General features: G+C 47.3%; 1 long non-coding RNA gene across 1 annotated transcript in view; it reads left to right on the forward strand.

Annotated features, from left to right (window-relative positions):
- Positions 1-22,212, forward strand: part of LOC112605372 — a 36,287-nt gene extending 14,075 nt beyond the window's left edge. Inside the window, exons 2-4 of the long non-coding RNA XR_003115398.1 lie at positions 9,247-9,385; positions 16,847-17,039; positions 21,227-22,212. This is a non-coding gene — a long non-coding RNA (uncharacterized LOC112605372). The remainder of the gene's footprint in view (positions 1-9,246; positions 9,386-16,846; positions 17,040-21,226) is intronic.
- Positions 22,213-22,519: the final 307 nt, after the last annotated feature.

The raw sequence follows: 22,519 nt of genomic DNA on the forward strand, positions 1-22,519 counted from the left end.
CAATTATGGCAGAAGGGGAAGCAAACATGTTCTTCTTCACATGGCAGCAGGAAGGAAAAGAATGAGTGCCCAGTGAAGGAGGAAGCCCCTTATTAAACCATCAGATCTCATGAGAACTAACACACTATCATGAGAACAGGATGGGATAAACTGCACCCATGATTCAATTATCTCCACCTGGTCTCTCCCACAACACATGGGGATTATGGGACCTACAATTCAAGATGAGATTCGGTGGGGACACAGCCAAACCATATCGCCATGAATACTGAATTAGTGAATGCCGAACCACTGCCTCTAGGAGGAACACAGAGTCCTGAGAGCCTCTGGTTATAATGTTTTGTTAGTTGATTAATTCATAATTTTATTTTATGCAGGCTTCTATCCAAAGACAGAATCTTGTTGATTCACTAAAATGAAACTCATGGCCAATAGCCCTTGAAGTCGTGTTGAAATGAAGCTCATCTAATACATACTCTCTCTGTCAGGCACATCTCAGCCTCCTTACATGCAGAAACACTAGAGAACACTTCAGCACTATGCTTAGGAGCCATTTAAAACAGACAGATTTCCAATAGAAAGCACAAAAATGCAAAAAACGTGGGCACTAAATAGTTTGTGAAAAGGATGCTCATTTACAGTATGAGAGCTGAAACAAGAAGGCAAAACTTGTCCTGTTCAAACTCTACTAGGAACATGCATGTGGAACTACTCAAAATTTCCACCACTTTGTGTATGTCTGTGGACGACCAAGACAGTGCCACAAGTATTGATTTTGGAGTTACAAATACATTTTAGCAAGTAGGTGAATTCACAAATACGGAATCCACAAATAGTGAGAGTGTATATGTGGATAAAGCCTGGAGACATTGTAGAAGAAAATTAAAATGTTGGTCACAGGATTACTATTGATGCTTCTCTGTTTTAAAATTTTCATTAATGTCAGATTTTTTCCTTTGTTTAACAATAAATAACACTTTAGGGAAAACAAACAAAGCCTCCATCTGGCTCTTACACCCTCCTCCTCTGCCACCTTGTTCTCATGACATGGGCAGTGGGCTTAGAAGTGGAGAGAATGAAGCTTCAGGGTCAGGGGTTCCCAGCCTGGGCTCCTCCATGCCAAGGCTTCTGGAATGATCACTGACAGTTAAACATTTTACTCCAAAGTAGCTAAAATCCTGCCTTACGCTGGGTGCAGTGGCTCACACCTGTAATCCTAGCACTTTGGGAGGCTGAGACAGGCAGATTGCCTGAGCTCAGGAGTTTGAGACCAGCCTGGGCAACATGTTGAAAACCTGTCTTTACTAAAACACAAAAAATAAGCTGGGTGTGGTGGTGTGCACCTGTAGTCCCAGCTATTCAGGAGGCTGAGGCGGGAGAATTGCTTGAACCTAGAAGGCAGAAGTGGCAGTGAGCCAAGATTGTGCCACTGCATTCCAGCCTGGGCAACAAGGAGAGACTCTGTCTAAAAAAACAAAAAAACAAACAAACAAACAAAAAATGCCTTTACTCAGCCTCTCCGGAGCACAGAGCACTGACTAGTTTTCCTCTGGTTGTAGTCATGTCCTTACCATGCGGCAGCTACAGTGGTCTCAACTCCATCAGAACCCTTTATGCAATTTCCTGTGTTTTGATGACAGAAAATTTGGAAAACAAGTTAGTGTAGTTTGTGTAATAGAGCCCAAAACTTGGGCTCTTTGGAGAAAAGATTGTTTTGTTTTGTTTTTTTTCAAATGAGTGATTGTGATTGAAATATTAAGAGTTGTTGCTCTAAATTATGTGAAAGGCACCCTTTTGGGTTCCTTTTCAAAGGTATTTGGCAAGAAACCAGCTTAGCCATCGACGGGACCTAGATGACCTATTGGATCATTCTAAGGGGCTATTTAAAGAAGATGTAGAAACTTCTTCATCAATACTTGCTGAAGCTAGGAGTATTGTCCTAATTCCTGACTATGGGGACAGGAAATTCCAGGCCACAAAGGTTGCTCACATTTTTACCTGATTTGCCTCCAGATTTGAAGTTATGTGAATGGCTTGTTTGTCTAACTCAGCTCTGCTCAAATCAATCTTTCACGGGTCCCCCCAGTAAAGATCACCTTGGGTCAAAGGTCATAGGTCATCATGGTTCTTAAATACCTACCCACTTTGTAGGAGTTCCAAAGTGGACAATTACTCAGAAATTAGTGAGGAATAAAAGCACGTATTTCAAAAGACTAATTGGGAAAAATAAGTATAGCATGTGCAGTAATGTTTCAAATGTTGTCTTTACGGCTATCCCAATTAATTTCCCGTGTTTCTCCAACATGACTTTTAAAAAGATAGACTATAATAGAAAGCAACCTGCTATTGATGTGCAGAGTTGCCTATGTCACATCTGCTGTACAATGACTTGACCATTAGGATATTCATCCTTTTTATGTGCCTCGGTGCACTCGTGCACAGCACATTCTTAAATGTATGTAAGTCCAGACACATATATGCAAATTTGTGATCAAAAGATTTTCCCTAAATAATTAATTGGGCTACTGCTGAGAAACAAAGCAAAATTCAGAGGGGCTTTCAAAAAATATCATAGATTTGCCGTTCAGTAGTCCTGACTTCTTGCGGTGCAAATCTATTAATTTTGATGTAATAAAAAAAGTGTTCATAGAAACAAGCAAGAAATAAATAGGGACATTAAGATTGTATGAAAAGGTGGAAATTGAAAGGTGAGCTAGGGATTGTCCAGATGACAGGCAGAGGCAGTGGAGGCAACGTGAATGGAGCAGGTTGGTTAAATTCATGTGGGTTTTAAAAGGGTGACTGTTCGTTGTGCACACGACTCACAGGCTCTGCTTCCTGGAGAGCCAGGTAGTTGCTTTTTTGATGAAAGAAAATCATTTCAATATGCGGAAGGAGAGGGCTTTTCGACTATAGCTTCTTCAAAGTGTGACCTCCAAATGGTCACAGATCAAGATGCCTCGTATTTACCTTCATGCCGGGCTTTCAAATCAACATTTGGCAACTTTCAACATTTCTATTGTGCAGTTTTAGGGCAAGGATTAAAAAGAAATCCATCTGTTAATATTTGTTTTTCTTGTCCTTTGTTAACCAAAGATTCTTAGGAACTTTCCAATTTAAAGGAGCAACTTTTATTCATCATCTTGGTTAGAAGCAGCTTCTGCACCTTGGGCCTTCCTCTTAGAGGGTAGCACACCTTAAATAAGGGAGGACTTGGTGAGTGATACTAGCCCTTCTCTAGTCAGCAAAGCAAGATGCGGAAAGGTACAGGCCTAGTTCTAAAGTGCTGAATGAATTAACTGCAAATGGTTGTTGATTCTTTTTGCTTGCTGGAGCACCAGCTGTGCACTGGACAGGGAGCTGGACACCTGATAAATCTTCTATAGTCTTTATAACAATGTTGCGAAGTGAGCATTATCAATGTCACTGCTTAAATGAGGCAGCATGGAGAGGTTAAGTAACTTACCTAGAGCCACTCAGCTAAGTGGTTGAGCTGGGATTCAAGCCACATGGGTCTGCTTTGTGGCCTCTATTGGGTCACATTTCCCAGAAGCCCTGAAATCACCATGGAAAAGATGGTGTCTCCGAGAGCCCACCGAGGGGGTGGGGGACTTAGGCTCATCTCGCCAGGGTGGGGGAGGTAGAGGGAGCAGCCAGATGCTCCAGCCATCTCAGGTCAAATGAAGCCTGATCCTTTCTCAGCTTGATTTGACCTAGAACTAGGAAACAGATGGGTCCAAGCAGCCCCAGGGTCTGAGGACGGCTGGGCAGACACATGTGTCCTGGCTGCAATCGCTCTCATTCTGAGGGCCCAGGGCTTGGGGCTGCTCTGGGGCCCTAGCTCCAGTGTGGGTCTTTTGACTTGTAAAGCCTTAGCTAGGAATTCCTCTGTCAGGCTAGAGGGCTCGTTCTTTCTGAGGGCAGTAGACCCAGGGAGGCCCAGAGCAAATCCAGGGAGATAAGGCAGATGTCAACAGATGCATTGTAAACAATCTGGTGTGGATGCCGGAAGAGATAGCGGAGGAGATAAACAGGGATCTAGGACAGGTGCCCCATGGACTTAAGACTAACTCAACCCCAAAGAGCTGTCCTTCATGCTGGGCCATGAAGCTGTTTAGGAACACCCTCTAATTGGATGAACATGGGACCTGGCTCACAGATTTTTACTACATGTGTGCAAAGTGAATGAACAAATGAATAGAGACCTAGGCATTTATTCATTCACTACTCACTTACTGATATGAAGACCAACAGTTCCGGTTTGTCTAGGACTAAGGGGTGTCCCAGGATGTGGGACTTTCAGTGCTAAGATGAGGAATGTCCTGGGCAAACCAGGACTAGTTGGTCTCTGTAGTTACTGAGGATCTATGATGGACTGGGCCCTGGGCCCCCACTGGGCATATGGAGGTAAGTCAGACTCAGTTCCTGCTCTCAAGAAGTGCACAGCATGGTTACAACAGGTAGATAGAAGGCAGAGTGGCAAATGTCACGATAGGGCCATGAACAAGAGCAAGGCTGTGGAGCCTGACACTTTAGTGATGGCCTTTTTTTTTTTTTTGAGACGGAGTCCCGCTCTGTCCCCCAGCCTGGAGTGCAGTGGCGCGATCTCAGTTCACTGCAAGCTCCGCCTCCCGGGTTCACACCATTCTCCTGCCTCAGCCTCCTGAGTAGCTGGGACTATAGGTGCCCCCCCCCCCCACCATGCCTGGCTAATTTTTTTTGTATTTGGTGATGGCTTTTAAGAGGAGGAGCAAACACTGGCTTGAGTCTCATGGGAGAGGCACTCACCAGATCCCTATAAGAAGCTTGGAAAGGGCCTTGAGGTTAAGAGACAGCTGGGACAAAGGCCTACAGGCTCACACAACAATGGTTTGGTTCAAGAAACAGTAGGCAGCATATGTGCATGTTGGAGGGGTGGGATTGAGAGCATGTGGAGGTTGTAGGGTTGGAGAGGTATTTGAGGGGCCAGTTACAACTGGTAAGCTATGCTAAAAGATATTAAATTGATAATATAGGCAATAGGGAGCTGTTGAAGGTTTTCTGAGCATGGAGAGATAGAATCAGATATTACAAAACATTTCATTCATTCAACAAATGTTTACTAAGCATCTATTATGTGCCAGGCATTGTGCTGGAGGAATGAATGAATAAATGTATGCATGCATGGCTATCACTTAATTTTCCAATCACAGTGAGGATCCTTGAAATCCAGGGACCAGCTGATGTGACTTGTGGGCCTAAGATCTCTGTCAGAAAACCATTCTGCAATGAGCAAATCTAAGCCAGCCAGCATTGGCTCCCGCCACCACCTCCTTATCTGTTTTTCTTTTTGCAAAAGACCTTGAGGCCTGTAGTCGGTTCCACTACAAAACGGTTACACAATTTCCCCGGGAGAAGGCGACTTTCCACCTTTGGGGATGAATAAGCCCTTTCTTTTCTGGAGAGCTGGCCAATGAGGCACAGGCTGGGTACTGCAGGAGGGGCGGCTGAGGGAACAGCAGGCCTCGGTCTAATTTGGGGGTAACTATTTGTTTTTTCATTAAACAAAGTCTGCATGGTAGGAATTGTGGTCGCAGGAGCCTCGGGAGGCCGATAAAGCAGGCAGGGCGAGTCGGCCGGGAGCAGTGGGCAAGGGAGCTGCTCTCTCTGATTCTGCTGCTGCCCAAAGCTTCCACTTTTCTGGGGCTGCAGGTCCTATAAATGGTGCCTTTGAGGAGGCTGCCCTGGTGACAGCAGGACCCTCCCTGAAGCACCCACTCGGCCACTGGCTTCTGAAAGCGGAATTGTCCCTCCCCAAGCCCTGCCCTCCTGCGACATTCCTCACGCTGACCATTGTCTGCAGAAAGAGGCCATTGTCTGGGGCTGACATATCTGCTGACCAGGCACATGAAACAAGCAGAGCTTTGGGGAGAAAGAAATCCACCCAAACCAACAAAAAACCTGAGCCTCGCCGGAGGGCAGGGTTTAGACCCGGCTTGCTGAATTTCCTGATTCACTGGTGTTCTTCCCGAGAGGAAGTACCCACCATTATGGGAGGATCCGAGTTTTATCTCTGGGCTGGAATGACACCATCCCTGCCTTTGTGTCAACAGCACTGAGAGGCCTTGTTTAGGATGATGTGGCCAGTGCTGAGAAGGGCTTGTTTGAAGAGAAAAAAGAAAAAAACAGAACAATGTTTATCCAGCAGGCAGCTCCTGCCAAGGCGGCCTCCTCGCTGTCCTCTCTGTAGGATGATGCTCCCCAGGCCTCTTGGCTGTTCCTCGGCCTTGGGTGCAGGCCGTGGGTGGGGGGACAGCCAGCTGGCAGACACCGGTGTTCGATGCCAGCTCTTACAACACGGAGGTGGGTAATCAGGCTGCCGTCCCCACCTCTCCCAGGCACCCCCTGTGGCCTTGACTGCCCAGCCCTCCCCCTAGCATCTTCCCCACCCACAACTAGGAGTTAACTCACACCAGGGGCAGCAGAGGCTTCAGAGCTGTGGCCACTACATCCATTCTGAGCAGTTGGTGCCCCCACATGTACTCTTCCCTTTGGATTTGGAACATCACCCCTGCATTCAGGCATGTTCCTGAGGCCAGCTGAATTGCCTTCGGGCATTAAGCCTCAGAAAGCCTCACTACTCAAATGGTGGTCCCAGGACCAGCAGCAGCGGTGCTAATTAGAAGTGAAGATTCCCAGGCCCATCTTGCTGCATCAGAATCTGCATTTTAACAAGATTGCCTGCATCTATTTACACATTAAGTTTGAGAAGCACTGGTCTAAATTAGTGGTTCTTAGCCGGGTCCGGTGGCTCACGCCCATAATCCCAGCACTTTGGGAGGCCGAGGCGGGTGGATCATCTGAGGTCAGGAGTTCGAGACCAGCCTCAACATAGAGAAACCCCGTCTCTACTAAAAATACAAAAAAAATTAGCTGGGCGTGGTGGTGCATGCCTGTAATCCCAGCTACTCGGGAGGCGGAGGCAGGAGAATTGCTTGAACCTGAGAGGCGGAGGTTGCAGTGAACTGACATCACGCCATTGCACTCCAGTCTGGGCAACAAGAGCGAAATTCCATCTATAAAAAAAAAAAAAAAATCAGTGGTTCTCAAACAAGGCTGCCTATTGGAATCGCCTGGGGAGCTTTTAAGAGTCTCAAAGACCAGGCAGCCTCTTGGGCCAATTATATGAGGATCTCTAGGGTGGGGGTGGCAGGGAGTGACTCTGGAATATCAGTGTTTTCTCAAACTTGCCAAGTGACTCCAATGTGTCTCCAGGTTTGAGGCAGAGGAGCTAGGATGGGGCCCTCTTTTCACAGTCTTTGGACTGGGTTTCCATCAGTCACAATATTCTCACTTAGTACAACCCAGCAACTTGAGCATTTTCTATGTGCAGGAATCACAGCAATTGCTGAGGTTTTATCAGTGATGCTGGTACATGTTCACTTCTGCAATGCCTTTTTGGCCCAAAGAACTCCTAGTGATTCTTCAAAGCCCAGTTTAGAAACCTCCTTGTCTGTGATGTGTTTTTTGACCTCCTGAGATGGGGAAAATGCTTCTTCCTTTTAACTCACATTGTCCTCTGCGTTTTTCTATTATTGAATTTGTCGTGCTGAGGTATAAACATCTATTTACCAATCGCTGGACTGGGAGCCTTGAGGACAGGGACTGTACGTTATTTTCTGTCGCCAGGCTGGAATGCAGTGGCACGATTTTGGGTCACTGCAACCTCCACCTCCTGGGTTCAAGTGATTCTCCTGCCTCAGTCTCCCGAGTAGCTGGGAAAACAGGTGCACGCCACCATGCACAGCTAATTTTTGTATTTTTATAGACCGGGTTTCACCATATTTTCCAGGATGGTCTTGATCTCTTGACCTTGTGATCCACTTTCCTCAACCTCTCAAAGTGCTGGAATTACAGGCATGAGCCTGGCCTGTATCTTATTTATCTTTGCATTCCGGGATCTAGGGCAGGGCCTGGGCATAAAGCAGGTACTTAGTACATGATGTTGACTGATAACATGAATACATGGGTGAATACTCAAAGGAATATAAGAAAGGGTGAAGATACATTCCCTACTCTTAAAAAACTGAAATTCTAGGAGGAGAGACCATCATGTGCAAAACTAATGTGACATTAATGTCTGATGGGTGTTTGATAGGAGTTTACCCAAGTTCTGTGGGAGTGGAGGGTTGGGAGAGGGCCATCAACAGTGAGATCCAGAGTGGTCCACATTCTGCTTATTATCACGTTTCCGGTGTATATACCAGGGATGTCACTCGAGTGGTTCTCTTTGGCTCCTTTCCTTGTTGTAGTTGGAGACAAGAAAATAGTCCAATAAATGGAAAGTAAAGATATTTCTACATTTCTAGAAGGTGCTTGTTCTGCTACATGCAGAACAGGTGACTGTGGTTGGACTGTCAGGCCCTGGACACAAGCCTGGAGAGCCTCAGATGGAGGGAGGAGTCTAATGGGCCCCGACAACTGCAAAGAAGCTGCTGCAGTCCACGCTGGCCACTGTGCATCTGTAACAGTGTGGGTTGGGGGGTGGCTGGTCACAGCTAAGATCAGGGTCCTGGCAGAGTGAAGGCCTGGCCCATCAGAGGCAGGATGCATTGCCCAGGCAGTAGGTGTGCATCTGGCTCACGTGGGCTCCTTCCCCGCAGAGGCTTCGCAAAGCTAAGCCATCCTGTCCTGGAGGAAGGGCAGAGGCCAGTCGATCAGTTAAATGGGTACAGAAAAGCAACAGAGACAGAGCAAGTGTAGGGCAGGTGCTGGAAGATGGCGAGCACAGCAGAGGTCAGTGGGCACAAAGGTTTGAGCCAAAGGACAGCAGGCTGGAATAGGCAATGGGGAGGGGCTCCGGGACACCCAGAAGGGGGTTGTGACTCTTATGGCAGAGGTTTTAAGCCCCTAGGGTGGCATGATAAGGAAGAAAAGGGTTCAATGAGGGGTAGTAGAGACCATGGGTGATTCCTTTAGGAGAAAGCTGGGAGGGCTGACACTAATGCTATTATTGGCAGCTTGGCTGGAATTCTCGCCCTTAGAACAGCCCTGAGGGTCTCTCCTGGAGCTCAGTGGAGACACAGGCCGCATGGCTGCTTGGCTGCTCGCAGATTCTTGGGGGTCCTGGGATATTTGGGAGGAGGGTTTCCATTTCTCTGTCTTTTCTCATTTTCCTGCACAGGCCAGGAGTTCATTTTCTGCGTCAAAGATATCCATTCTACTCTTTAGCAATGCATCTCTCTCTTCCCTTTGCACCAGACACAGCCAGTTCCTGTGTAAGGAAGTCAAGATTTTCTCAAGGGAGACATCACCCTAGAAACCATCAACTCATGACAAACGTGATTTCCAAGGTTCATTTTGGAAAATAGCCTCAAGGATGAGACGATGAGGATTTTGAAGATGGGTGAGTAGGTCGTCCACTTCCTGGAGGAGAAGGAAGGCCAGGACTCTCTTGGGGCATGCCCTGAATGTCCTTCTTTTCAGTTCTGACTTTTCCAATCTGTCTATTGCTGGGGCCGGTGAGGAAAGCTGGTCAGGATGGGCCCCCGAAGAGGCTGGGAGGGAGGATGCTGAATTCCAGGGGGCCCTACGTCATCCTGAAGGTCAAATTGAGTGAGCCTAGTTCAGAAAGGTCCAAGGCAGATCACAGGGCTAGAGAAGGGATGGAGCTGCTGGGTGGACACTCTGTGTACACTCTGGGATGAACTGGGAATGAACTGGGAATGAACTGGAGCCAAGGTCAAGCCCAAGCCAGGGAGCCTGGTGAACAGCCTCCTTCGATAGCTGAGGAAGCCCAAACCATTCTTTTGTTGGCCACTGGGTGAGGGACGCACGTGGGACCGTCAGACTTGGTTCAGGAAGTCGGCAGGGGCATTACCCTTCAGTAAGTCTCTCTGATAACCCCAGAGGGTGATGGTCTTGGCCTCCTGGGATTCACTGTGCACTTGCACTTGCCCATCTGAGGATAGGCATGTGTGTCTCTGCCCCTACCACACACAGGCCTAGTACCTTCCGCAGGGCTGGCCTGGTCTTGTCCCTTCTGTGGTCCTCTGGGTGTCCAGCTGAGGACCTGGCCTGCCCTGGATCACAGTAGGCATTTCCTAAATCAAATGGACAAATGGATTGACTTGCCTCTTGCTAAGAGCGCCTACCTTTGGGGTGTGGAGGTAGAGACAGGAGAGAAGCCCAGGATGCTGCTCAGAACAGCCGGTGACTCGGACTTCCCGTGGCTCGGACTTCCCGCCTGCAAGATAGGCAGATGGGCAGAAGAATCCTCTCCTTGTCTGCCATTCGCGTGGCGTGCTGTGAGAACCTGCCCGTCACCATGAGAAGTGCAACACCAACTTCAGGTGAAAGGCAGGGGCGAGGGATGGTCGGGGCTTCACCCTGTCACCGGGTTGCCAGGAGTGAGGCTGGCTCTGCTGCCTATTATTGTCCAATCTGGGGCCAGTGACTGAGTCCTCATACCCTAGACTCCTCATCCGCCATGGGGGCTATTGTGAGGATTAAACGAATACACTTACTTACATAAAACCACGCAGGCAGGGAAGTGCGCTGTGCTCCAAAATTTGGGACCCTTACCTGGATTCCAGATTTCTTATGTTACCAGTCTTTAAAACATAATATTGACTTCTTAAAAAATTAACTTTTATTTCAGATCCAGGGGTTACATAGGCAGGTTTGTTACATGGGTATATTGTGTGTGCTGAGGTTGGAGGTACAAACGGTCCCAGCACCCAGGTACTGAGCACGGTGCCCAGTAGGTAGTTTTTCAGCCTTTGCCCCCTCCCTTCTCTAGTAGTGCTCAGTGTTGATTGTTGCCATCTTTATGTCCATGAATACCCAATATTTAGCTCCCACTTATAAGTGAGAATATATGGAATTTGGTTTTTTGTTCCTGTGTTAATTCTCTCAGGATTATGACCTTCAGTTGCATCCGTGTTGCTACAAAGGACATGATTTTATCTTTTTTTGTGTGTGGCTGTGTAGTGTTCCATGGTGTATATAGACCACATTTTCTGCATTCAATCCATTGTTGATGGGTACCTAGGTTGATTCCGTGTCTTTGCTACTGGGAATTGTGCAGTGATGAACATACGAACGCATATGTCTTTTTGGTAGGATGATCTGTATTCCTTTGTGTATATACCCAGGAACAGGATTGCGGGTTGAATGGTAGCTCTGTTTTAAGTTATTTGAGAAATCTCCAGACTGCTTTCCACAGTGGCTGCGCTGATTTACATTCCCACCAAGAATGCCATCCCTTTTCTCCACAGCCTCTCCAGCATCTGCTATTTTTTGATTTTTTAGTAATAGCCATTTTGACTGGTGTGAGATGGTTCTGATTTTCATTTCTCTGATGATTGATGATGTTGAATATTTTTTCATATAAAACATAATACTGACTTTGAAGGGCAGTCCTGCCCCATTCCACCAACGGCATTCCTTGTGGGACACAGGAATGGGATATACTGTGGTCTATTTGCAGAAACTTTACAAATGAGTGGTTAGTAGGATTTGCCCATCATCAGAGTAAAGTCACTCAGGAACTTAAGGCAAAACAAAACAAAGACAAAACAACACACACACAAAATCCCAAGCTCTAATTTATTTATTATTTATTTATTTATTTTTATTTATTTTTTTGAGACAGAGTCTCCCTCTGTTGCCCAGGCTGGAGTGCAGTGGCGCAATCTTGGCTCACTGCAAGCTCCGCCTCCCAGGTTCACGCCATTCTCCTGCTTCAGCCTCCCGAGTAGCTGAGACTACAGGTGCCCACCACCATGCCTGGCTAAATTTTTTGTATTTTTGGTAGAGACAGGGTTTCACCGTGTTAGCCAGGATGGTCTCGATCTCCTGACCTCGTCATCCACCCGCCTTGGCCTCCCAAAGTACTGGGATTACAGGTGTAAGCCACCTTGCCAGGCCTAATTTATTTTTTAAAACATTTTATTTAGGTTAAAAATTCAATTTCAGGGCCAGATGCAGTGGCTTATGCCTGTAATCCCAGCACTTTGGGAGGCCGAGGCAGGAGGATCACCTGAGGTCAGGAGTTTAAGACCAGTGTGGCCAACATAGTGAAACCCCATCTCTACCAAAAATACAAAAATTAGCCAGGTGTAGTAGCGGGCGCCTGTTGTCCCAGCTACTCGGGAGACTGAGGCAGGGTAATTGCTTGAACCCGGGAGGCAGAGGTTGCAGTGAGCCGAGATCGCACCACTGCACTCCAGCCTGGACGACAAGAGGGAAACCCCATCTCAAAAAAAAAAAAAAAAAAATGTGCGTTTGAGAATACTGGCACTTTTCCCTCAACATCTTCGCAGATTTCAGAATATGGTGCAGTCCTCCAGGTAGGGGGGTTGTTGCTGAGTTGGCGTCATGTAGTTTTATCAATCAATCAGTCAATCAATCAGTCAACCATTGTTTGCAGCCCAAGAACCTACTTTGTACTCAGCATTGTGTTCGGGCTGTGGAACACCGGGGATGGACGCATGCTCTCACCCTTCAGAGACACACGGTGTGACTCTCACTCCTGAAATGAAGCCGGGCGTGCTTGGTGCCAAGAGTGTGACACAGTTGGGCATTTAGGCCAAATGAGAACTGAGGGGGCCAGAGTTCATCAGGCACCCCTGTAGTAGGGATGCTGCTCACGGGAGGGGGCCTGCAGGCTCTGTCAATACAGATAGAGCAGGAGGACATTCCAGAATGGTGAAATATCGTAATCATGGCTAACAGACATATAGTGCTTACTTTATGCTTTGCCCTGTTGGAAGAGCTTCTCATATCTAAGCTCAGTTAAATGTCACTGCAGCCCCATGAGAGAGCTACTTTCATGATTCTCATGTTTCAGAGGAGGACACTGAGCGTTTCAGTGATTTGCCTAGGTTCGCGCAGCATGTAAGTAGCAGAGCCAGGATCAAACCAAGACTTTGATAAACTCTTTCTTCTTGCTTGTTCATTTTTTTCCCCCTATTCCTTTTACACTTGCTGTGGACTAGAGAATTTGATAAACTCTTAATCATCCCACCAGACAGTCCCTCCATGGATGGGGTCATCGGACTATATTCATGAACAATAAATGTAGATGATTTTAGCAAGAAAAATGTCCAAAACAATGTAAGCTGAGAGGTTAAAGTGAGATGTTTTGGTGAGTTGGGAAAGAATAAATATGACACATGATATGACCCTTTGACACGTAGCTGTGGTTCATACAGATGGAGTTAATGGAGAATGACTAGGACCTGGCATATGTGAAGGCCAGAGTCCAGGAACACGGCTTTTTTTTTTTTTTTTTTTTTTGAGACAGAGTCTCGCTCTGTCACCCAGGCTGGAGTGCAGTGGTGCGATCTCCGCCCACTGCAATCTCCGTCTCCCAGGTTCAAGCGATTCTCCTGCCTCAGCCTCCCAAGTAGTTGGAACTACAGGCTCCTGCCACCACGCCTGGCTAATTTTTTGTATTTTTAGTAGAGACGGGGTTTCACTGTGTTAGCCAGGATGGTCTCGATCTCCTGACCTCGTGATCCGCCCTCCTCGGCCTCCCTAAGTGCTGGGATTACAGGTTTGAGCCACTACGCCCGGCCCAGGAACACTGTAAATAATAAATGCCATTTACCGGGCACCCAGGACTGTGCTGGTGCAGGCAGGTGTCTTATCTCACTCCATCCTCAGAGGTGCCCTCGAGGGAGAAATAATCCCCTCATTTTGTTGATGAGGAAACTGAGGCTCAATGGGGTGAGGGGCTAGGATTTGAACTCCTTCCCATCTGGCCTCCATGCCAAGCCCTTCCCAGGGCTGATTTGTGTCTCCTCTCCCCAGCTCATGTGTTGCAGTCCTAACCCCCCCGGTGCCTCAGAATGTAACTGTATTTGGAGATAGGGTTTTAAAAGAGGTAATTAAGTTAAAGTGAGGTTATTAGAGTGGACCCTAATCCAATAGACTGATATCCTTATAAGAAGAAGAGATTAGGACGCAGACACGCACAGAGGAAAGAGCAGGTGAAGGCGGGAGAAGATGGCCATCTATGGGCCAAGAAGAGAGGCCTCGAAAGAAACTGATTCTGCAGATACCTGGATCTTGGACTTCTTGCTGGTAGAACTGCAAGGAAGTAAATTTTTGCTATTTCAGTCATTCTGTCTGTGGGTCTTTGTGATGGCAGCCCTGGAAAGCCAACATGCTATCCTATTATGTCACCTCCCAGCAATTCCAGGTCTTAGATAGTAAGGGGCACGCTGCCCTGGTACTTCAAAGCCCGGACCTACCATCTCAGATTTAAGATGACACAGGGCTCCCCTGCGTTGGAAGCTTAGCACATCTGGGCCACGCACCACCTTCTGCCTTGCCTTGGGAATGAGCTTCTAGTACACACAGAATAGGTGAGTATGTGAGAAAGTCCCATAGAAAGCCTTCCCAGGTGGGTACAGGGACCAAGGGGACTGGAGGCAGTGAGAGGAGCTGCAATGTGGAGTCAGTGCTCTCTGGGGGTCTTCAGGACTCTGCGATGCCTTCTACTCTTATAGCCCACAGCAAAGGGGAAAGGTGCTTGGTTTATTATATGCTTACAAGCCAGAAGGCCATGGGCTCAGAGGACTGCAGAGAATAGAGCCTAAAGACTCCATCTGGCACTCCTGTCTTCCAGGACCAGGGAGAAGCTGAACATGCTCTGTCTTGGCAAAGCCAGGGCAGGCACCAGTATTCTGAGCCCTCACCGTGTGTGGAATAGGTCATGCCTGCATCCACCAGAGGATGAGTAGAGGCTGGAAGCAGGTCAGCTGAGGAACCAGGATGGAAACGGGGCTGCACCATCTCCATGGGGGGGGTGGGGGGATGACCTGGATTCTGACTCCTTCCAGCTCCAAGTCAATTATTCATGCAGTAGACAGTCTTTGTGTTGGAAAGTCAGGCCTCAGCACATGCCCTTTGGAAGAAAGCATCTACTTCTTGGCATTTCAGGCCTTTTATCATTTCCCCCAATCTTTCCTGTCTTACTCTTTCCCCTTTCCCTGCATGTCCTCTGCTCCTGCCACACTGTCCTGCTTACCATCCCTCCATCACACCTTTTCATTTACTCATTCTTGAATTCATTGATTTATTTCTTAAAAAATTTTATTGAGCACTAATATGTGCTGTGCTAGAGAAGCTGGGAACTCAGAATCAAGCAGGACTTGGTCCATGCCTTTGTGTAGGTTTTGGTCTAGAAAGGAGGGCAGACCTATGTGTTCACCTTGTTGAGCACACAATACCAGGGTGCTGTGTTTTATCAGGAAGTGCTGAGTGCTATGAAAGGCTTTAAATGGCTTCCCAGGCTAGGGGCAGGGCACCAGAGAACACTCCTAGAAGACATATGGTAGAGTTGGTCGGAGGATGAAGTAGAGAGAGAACGTTCCACAGAGAAGGTCAGCACACACAAAGGCCTAGGGTCAGAGGGCCCTTGGTGCAGTTGAAGAACTGAGTGGCCACCACTTGCAGTCTGAGTGATACCCTGGAGCTGTGGGAAGCCTGTGTGCTTGTTTTGTATTCGGCCGGTGTTGATACATCACTATTCATGGAGCTTTCTCTTTTCTCTTTACCTACGGTCCTTGCCATCATGGAGCTTTTAGTCTGGAGTAGGGGTTGGCAAGCCTTTTTCGTAAAGGACCAGTTCATAATTCTCTTAAGCTTTGCAGGCCACATAGTCTCTGATGCAACTCCTCAACTCTCCCATTGTCCTGTAAAAACAGCCACAGGCAATATGTAAATGAATGAGTGTGGCTGTGTGCCAATAAAACTTTATTTACAGAACCTGGTGGTGGGTTGGATTTGGCTCCTGGGCTATAACTTCTGATCTAGAAGAAAAGATAGACCTTGAACAAATCTTGATAACCTGGTGGCAGCTCTCAGCAATGATTTTTCTTCCACTTTCTGGACCACAGTGCAGAGGGCTGAGTTACTCTGTAGTTCATGAAACATTACCTCATTGATTCATGCCAGGCTCCTCTTCTCATTTATCTACTTAAATTCCCATCCCATCCCCCTCTTCTCATAGGCAACTGCTCCAACACATCTGCTTTGTATCCTTGAAATTACATGCATCTCTCTAAAGCACGTTGCCTTGTGTGATGTATTCTCAATTTATATAAACGATATTGTGGTATCAACTGTTCTGTTTCTTACTTTTTCCCCATTCAGCATTGTGTTTTTAAAAACTAAGCTGTGTGTACATTTAGTTAATTGTTTCCAAATGCTGCAAAAAATTTCACATCGTGCATCACTAAGTTTTCCTTACTCATTCCTCTGGTGATGGCCACTGAGTTTGCTGCTAGTTCCCCCCAACTCCTGCACATTACAAGCATCCTCCTGAGTTTCCTGTGTGGAGGCTGCACACCCCTGGCTTTCCCCCTTGGCATGCCCCCTTGTTGCAACATTTGTCCACTGGATGGGATCTGGTAAGCCTGGTGCTCAGTAGAGCCAACAGTATTGGGTGAATGAATGAGTTTTCTTGGAAAGGACTCTGCCAGCTTCCTTTTTGTCTGTCAAACAGTCTAGTAGAACACTTGGTTTGTCTTGGTTGCCCCCAAACAGCAGACTGATGACAGCCCCCACCCTGGCGGCACTGTTCTGTGGGGTGTCTTTTCCCTGGCAATGGGAACATTCCCTGGCAATTTCCCATTATTGCTTCTTATGTAGTAACTGACTGTTGGGTGGGCTGATTCTTTTTCATATTGCAAACTTGGGGAGCATGAGAGCTAATTTTGTTCGTCAATGTGTCTAGGCTACGGTGCCCATTTGTTTGATCAAATGCCAGTCTAGATGTCACTGTAAAGGTTGTTTTTTTAGATGAGAATAACATTGAAGTCAGTAGATTCTGAATAAACATATTATCCTCCAGGTCTTAAGAGAAAAGACTGAGGTCCCTCGAAGATGAAGAAATCCTCATGAAGATGAATCCAAAGGCGGATTCAATTCTAGCTGTCTTTGGACTCAAGACTGCAACATCAACACTTCCCAGGGTCTGCAGCCTGTCCGCCTCTCTCGCAAAATTCAGATTTGCCAGTATCCAGAGTCATGAGCAATTCCTTAAAGTAAATCTTTTTCTGTTTCTTTCTGGATATGTATAGGTTGTGTTTCTCTGGAGAATCCTGATTAATGCACGAAAGGTCAGGATAAGTCTACTCCAAGGTAAAATCTTTCTCATGATATTTAAGACTTGAAAGGGGCTTCAGGAGACTCTCTGTGACAGCATCTAGGAGTCACTCCCAGCCTGCCACCCTACACAGACGTGGGAAGTGCCAGCTGATGTTCCTCAAATCTGAGTTGAATCAGTGGGCTTTAAACTCCATGAAGACCCACATCATTTCTTTCCTCTGTCTGACTTTAGAATGTGAAATCCCTCCAATGGATTTGGGGACCAGGCCTCACTTAAGCCTTGGTCATTATGAACCACTCGTCAGACTAAGCTTAGCCATCCTAGAAGGATCACAGCAGCAAGCCACATAGTGCTTTACTGCATGGCTCTCAGAGCACACAGCACCATACAATGGTTCCAAGGGGAAAGCCAGTCTGCCATCTGATCCCTGTTATTTTTCCAATTTATGCATCACCTATTACTGGGTCCCAGACACTCAGTAAACTGCTTCTAATTTTCACAACAACCTTGCAAAGCAGCCACCTTAGTTCCATTTTATAGATGAGGAGATGGAGGCCGGTGTTGTTAAGTCACTTGTTTGGAGCATTCAGAGGTGGGTAGTGAAGGCGGATGCAAGCCCAGGTTTGGGTTGTGAGGCCAAGACCTGTGATCATCCCATTGTGCCTCAACTTTTATTCATTCATCCATCCATCCATCCATCCACCTACCCACCCCCACCCACCCCGCCATCCATCCATCCATCCTCTCTTCAGTGCCAGGGTATGTTCTAGGAGTAAGAGGGTCTGGAATAAGACATTTCCTCTTTCCTCAAGAGGCTCACAGGCACACTGAACAATAATGGGATGGTGAGACAGTCCTGACTTGGGGGTGCGGGCAAAATGAGCATACAAGTGAAGACACTGTTCTTTCCTGGGGTTGTTGGGGCAGGCTGGTAGTTTCAGCAGGAGACTGGCAGAGCTCCCAGCCCTGTATGTATACAGGGGGCCATTGGTGGCATTGGAGGAGGGGCTGCCCAGGTGGAGTGGGGACCCCAGAGGCAGCAAGGACATTCCCAGAAGAGGGAAGAGTATGTGGAGAGGCTGTTTGGAGAGCTGGTCACTGGGCTGGAGTGGGTGTGCAGAGCCTGTGCTCAGGGAGGAGGTGAATGTGCCTGGAAATGCAGGCAAAGGAAAGAGCTGAAAGGCTGTGCTGAGTGTCCTGGACTCAGTCATCATCCCGGGGATCACCTGGGGCTTTTGTTGTGGACTAAGACAAGGGTGAGGTGAGCGAGACACTCATTTTAGGTGTAAATTTTAAGGAGAAGCCAAAAAAAAAAAAACAAAAACAAAACTCAGTTATCAAGATAAATGCTATAAAAATCAGTGCAAAAATGTCCATGATGAACAATGGAGCAAAGAAACTTTGAAATGAGGACAGGAGTTGACCCTGCACTTGGATGGCTCACCTTGCTCATCTCAACCTAAACCTGGCCCTGCTTTTGTTAAAGACCCGGATTCCTGGTTCTCCCCATGGACCTGCTGACTCAGGCTTTGCAGAGGAGAGGCCCTGTTAGTTCCTAGTGCTCCAGGTGATCTTCACCGTGGTGTTTTTTCTTTCTAAACTGGTTCCTGGTTAACAACCACCTGTGGGAACTCAGTAAAAACAGAGATTCTTGAGTCACTCCCAGACTTTTTGCCTCTGAATCTGCCGTAAAGCAGCCCAGAAGGCTGGAGATTGAGCACGGGCCTAGGGAGCTTCACACTGTCTGGGCAAGAGGGCAAGCAGTGGGGAATGAAGAGGAGGCTTTTAGGCTAATGGGTCTTGCTTTGGCTGGCCCAGATACGGGCGCCATTCTGGCTGAGTTTTCCCACTTTTCAATTTCCAAATGGGAAAACGTCCTGGTTGTTAAAGACTGCACACTACACTCCTACAGCAGGTATTCTAAGAGACTGCTTACACAGAAAGCCCCAACTCCTGGCCCAACTCTCAAGGCCTTACACGTGTGGCCCTCCCTCTGTCTCCAACAGGCTGTCAGCCCAGGAGCCTCGTCACTGTCGCCATCAGGGCTTCTGGCTTGAAGCCTCTTCCCAGGCAGGTCCCCCTGCTAAAGCCCCTCGCCATCTCCCCTCTACCACTCTCAATGCTGCTCCATCCCTAAGGCTCAGCTGAGGCCCTTCCTCTCCAGGAAGCTCCTCCACCCCCCGGAATGCCACTGCCATGGCAACAGTTCTGTCTTCTGAAGTCTCCACCTCTCTCTGGCAAGAACAGTTCTGTCTCTGCTTTCACATGTTCTTGTGTCTTTGTCCCACCCTCGAAGCTTCCTCTCGTTCTTCTGCCTTCCAGGGGTGCTCCTCGGGAAGCAGCGGGGCACTCGCCAAGTTTCGTGGCTGCAGAGTCCAAAAACTTGGCTCTAAGTCTTGGCTCCACTTCTTCTGGTGACCTTGGACCCATCCTCTGCCCTTTGGTTTTTTTGGCACAAGATCTAACTACCTCAGTGGGGGCGTGAGAGCCGAAGGAGATGTTACTTGCAGGGGGAAGTGCGTGATGCCATTTAGGTCATTACCATTCCTAAGTTAGAAACCCGCAAGCATTTGCTGAGGGCAGGGTGGGCATCTCAGGGCTCCATCTTCCGCTCCTCATGGACAGCAGTTCCGTGAGCACCAGCTCACTGGCCGGGGACTTGCGTCCCAAATCAGTACCTTGTCCTCTTCAGCAGGAGGTCAAGGGGGTGATTCTAGCCATCCATTCTTTCCACACACAGGGCAAACTTAGGCTGGAAATGTTTTGAAAGGGCTTGTTGATAGCTTACTTTATTCTACAATAAGAGATTTTACAAAGATTCAAAGGGAGGTAGAGAAAGTTCATTTTAAATTGTCTTTGATTCAGTTTTTAGGATTCCAGGAGCTTCCGGAAAGCAGGCTTTTATGGAAGGACACTTGGAAGGAGGTATGTGTTTTAAATTGCTCTGCAACATGAACATCTTTCAAAGAGACACAGTTCTCTCAAGTGACACACTAGGAGGAACAAATGCTGTCTGAGTCAGGTACTCTGTCCTAGGGGCATGGGAAGTGCTGGGAGGCCCAGGATGGAATGGGGGAGCTGGGACCCGGATCCGACCCTCTTGTGTGTTCCGGTACCGGATGCTGGTGTTGGCTGAACAGACCCCGCTCGTGGTTTCATCTCGGTAAAGGCAGAGTAAGCGGGTGGGGGCTTGTTTCTTTGTGTAGCGAGCCTGCTGGTGAGTACGAATGGAAAACTCAATTATCAGTGAGGTTAGGGGCAGGGTGAGAGGTCAGGGCCGAATGCCCGCGCTTCCTCTGGGTGCTGAGAGAGTTGCTCCTGTCTGCACTGCTTGGGAGGAGGATGCATTGATCAGGGTCAAAGGTTGTGTGTCATCAAAGGCGGTCCAGGAATAAAGGGAGCCCTTCCCAGGGATTCTAGGATGGCCTGTGGAAACCCAAGGCAATTCATGCTCAGATGTGCCTCGTACCCAACAAGTCAAGAATTCTTATTACAAAATTCACAAGAGAATGTTGCTTTATCTTCGGATAGCTTTCAAAGACTTCGGATCTGAAGGTGGAGAGTTTGGAAACACTCTCCGTCTATCCTCCTCAGCCAAGAATTCTCCCCCTCTGGGGCAGAGGCTACACATGTCTTCCTTTTTTGAGAGAAAAAAACAATTCATTAACAAGTTCTTTGTATAAGTCTGGACACCCCAAAGATAGGACCCTGGCTGCCCTTGTTTCACACTTATCTTTTCCCATGGGAATCATTTCTTCGTAGCCAAGAAAAAACCACACACACAGTAACTTGAGAATTGGAAGTTAAATTTGAACAATAACATGGCTAAAGGATTGTGTGGAAAAACCATAAAGATGGGAAGAAAAAAAGAAAGGCAATCTACCAAAAGACAGACAGAGAGGTAAAAAGAAAGACAGAAATTTAGAGGGAAGGAAAGAAAGAAAGTTTATGTGTGAACCCAGACGAAAAAAAAAGTACCACACGGGCAGATGCAGCCAACTATTATCTGCTGATTTAAAATACGACAAACATTCCCAAGTGCAAGATTCTGAACTAGAGGGGAGAAAGGAGTTTTCCAGCTGTTATATATATTTTTTAATAATCATTTCTTGTTTTTTACAGCAAAGTGCAAAAAATGAACGAAGAGGCCCGATGATGCATCTGCTGAACTTTTCAGTTGTCAAATGCAAATTAAGCACAAAGAGGACAGAGTTGATGACATATCAGGAACATTTTTTATTTCCAGAGCAGGTCTGAGTCCCAGCGGAAGACTGAGGCCGACTGAGCCAGAGGTACCACTTCAACAGGTCACTGGTCTCTGCAGAGGAAGGAAAAGGTGTAAGAGTTCTCCCTGCATAGATGCTATTTGTGACTTGGATGTTTTCTTTCTAATACAAATGCATCAAAGTGTTCACAGGAATCTAGCTATATGCAAGAAGTCTGGATTTTCTGCCTGAGAGAACTGGCCAGTATCTCACCCATGGGCACCAGAACCCATTTCTAGATTACTAAGAAATGAGCACAAGAATACTGTGTATAAGGCACTGTGTTCCTAGACCTTTCCAAATTTTACTTAATGCAGATTAACTTCATCAACCCTTGTGAAAATGCCACCTCCTCTAGGAAGCCTTCCCCATTTGTCCTGTCTCAGAGACATTTGACTCCTTGGGCTTCTCTGCAGTTTTGTTCTGTGTAGGACTGCCTAGTGCCTAGCTTTCTTGTGGTGTTCCTTGCTTATGTCTTGTCTCCCCATTTGATTTGGAGGGTCCTGGGAAGGGACCACTGGGCTGGGCTATAGTAGGTCCCCTGTAAAGACCTGTTGAGTAATTAGAAGAGACAGTGGCCCCATCTGGGTGAATCCTGAATTTAATCAATTCCCTGGATCCCTGTTTATCTTGCAAGTAGGATAAGAATGTCATTGAAATCCTATGATGTAGTCATGGAAAGGCTAATCCAGTCAGTGTACTACTACTAGTCACTAAGCATACTGTTCAGCTCAGCAGTTTTTTGTTTTGTTTTGATAACAAGACTGTCTCGATGAAGGAAGCAGGGCATTGTTTAATATTCTAATGCAGGCTCCTAATTTCACGACATACTGGTAGTTACACTTGGAGTCGCAGTGAAATAAAACATCTAGGCCAGTGCCGTGGCTCACGTCTGTAATCCCAGCACTTTCGGAGGCTGAGGCAGGTGGATCACTTGAGGTCAGGAGTTCGAGACCAGCTTGGCCAACATGGTGAAATCCCACCTTTACTAAAAATACAAAGATTAGACTGGCATGGTGATGCTTGCCTATAATCCCAGGTACTCGGGAGGCTGAGGCAGGAGAATTGCTTGAACCTGGAAGGTGGAGGCTGCAGTGAGCCAAGATGGCACCACTACACTCCAGCCTGGGTGACAGAGCAAGACTCTGTC

Source organism: Theropithecus gelada, chromosome 13, assembly GCF_003255815.1.
Source record: "Theropithecus gelada isolate Dixy chromosome 13, Tgel_1.0, whole genome shotgun sequence".
Lineage (NCBI taxonomy): Eukaryota > Metazoa > Chordata > Mammalia > Primates > Cercopithecidae > Theropithecus > Theropithecus gelada.